The following is a 2,101-nucleotide window of genomic DNA, read 5'->3' as shown; positions in this document are numbered from 1 at the left end:
GAAGGTAGCTGGGGGGGGTGTGGGGGTCTGCATGTATGGGGTGTGTGGGTACATGTGTATGGTGGGGTGTTTGTGTGGGACACCCTGTGAACATGAATGCCCACACACACACCCTCCTGCTTTTGGCCCCAGTACTTGGAGTGGCAGGCAGGAAAGCAGGGAAATGGCAGCTACAGGTGGGGGGAAGGGGCAGCAAGCGGGCATGCAGGAGCACAGCAGCAGCTGTCCAGGAGCTTGGGCCTGTGCCAGTGCCCCAGGGCCAGCACTGACGAGGGCCAGAACAGGGCAGCAGGAGCATGACACCAGAACGGGGAAGCAGGAGTATGACACCCCTGCCACCCCTCCAGCACAGCTGCACTCCTGCCACCTCGCTCTGGACCCCGCTGGCCCTGGGGCACCAGTACAGGCGCTTTGCTCCCACCCAGCTGTCACTGAGCTTCCACTTGCTGCCTCTTCCCCTTGCCTGTAACTGCCATTTCCCTACTTTCTTGCTGGCTGCTCCAGCACCTTGTGACTCCCAGCTGCCTGGCTGGACTGTGGGACTCAGCAGGAGCTGCCTGGCCCCAAGGACTGAGGCGATTGCCCATAGTCCTCCTCTGCCTCCCCCCTTCTTGCCCTTATCTCAGTTTCCCTCTCTGGCACAGAGAGGCAAACAGTCCCAGGGACCCAGGCCAGAAGGCTCTGCTAAGCACAGGGGTGTGGACTGGGTGTATTGTGTGGGCCTTGCTTTTGGGCTGCTGAGTCCTGCCTGGCTTCCCCTGGGTCCTGCTGCCCCATGTCCTGTCCTCTTTGACAGACAGCCAGGAGCAGATAAATATTAATTTTCAAAAAGTTTTAGGGTTTCCACAGGCCGGATAGAATGGGCTGGCATGCCGGATCTGGCCTGTGGGCCATATTTTGCCCATCCCTGCTATAGGGTCTGGAAGCATGCCTGATGTCAGTCACAGTGTAGCCTAGGGCAGTGTGCTGTAGACACTAGATTTTAACAGCATTTTGAAAAAGATGCCTGGTTGTACAACTACCCTCTGCCTGTGACAAGAATGTGTTATACTTCTGAGCAATATGTTTGAGAGATGCATCTATTCTGAAAGGGGCAGGGCCTATTTTTGAGAAGTTAGAGGTATGAATTAGCAGTTCATTGTTATAAATCCTGCTATAGGCAGATCACATCAGGCCCAGAAATCGCTCCTTTGTCTGTTCCACGTGTTATAGGGGCTTTTCACTTTAAAAAGTAAAATGAATAAAACCACTAATTTAGAATGCAAGTTTCATACTGTAGACTGGACTTGAGGGCTTGGGGTGCCCCTTCAGGTCCCATGTTTCTCAGAACCATTCTGCTGCTCTGTGTGAGGCTTTTGTGTGGATCACCTTAGGCCTGCTTGAGGGGAATTTCCCAAGCCAATGCTTTCAAATCAACTGTGGCCAGGGTGGATTTGATTTAAAACAAATCACAATTTAAATTGCTAGTCAGGAAGCCTCGGTTTAATCATTGTTTTCTACAAAAAGTGTGTCTTGTGTGTTATCCTTTATTTATTTAACTTGAAACGTTACACTTTTAGAGAAAGGTAAGGACTTGACTGTGTGTACACAAACTTGCAGAGGCAGTTGGGCTGATGGGTAGGTAATCAGGTCTATTATCTCTCATCTCCCTATACTGCTGTTAACAAGGATGTTATCTCTGAAGACACAAATCCACAGTTTGAGAACTGAAACTAAGCATCACAGAGATGCTTAATGAGATCTTCTAGGCTGAGCACTGATTCCCATTGGGCAGAGTGGTTTTCTTTAATCTTTACTAATTCATAAAGTAGCCTCTGGGAACCCCATAAGATTGGACCCCTAATATAGTCCATGGCCTGTGTGACCTATTTATAAAACTTTTCTAAAAAGGTTACATGAATATGTTGTTTCAAATAGTATATAATTGGAAGTTATAATCCGTGTTCCATGATGATATCTTTGTACTTTAACAGGTGTTATATTAAAGTTATCTTTATGTAGGTTTTTTTTAAAAGCATCTTAACAAAAAACATTTAAAAAGACTATTAAATTTAAAAAAATCTGATTGAAAAAAAAAAAAAAAAATCTCTTTTTTTTTTTT

This window comes from Gavialis gangeticus, unplaced genomic scaffold, assembly GCF_001723915.1.
Source record: "Gavialis gangeticus isolate Ggan-Ray unplaced genomic scaffold, GavGan_comp1, whole genome shotgun sequence".
Taxonomy (NCBI): Eukaryota; Metazoa; Chordata; order Crocodylia; family Gavialidae; genus Gavialis; species Gavialis gangeticus.
The sequence above is the reverse complement of the archived record's forward strand: the minus strand, read 5'-3'. Positions refer to the sequence as shown.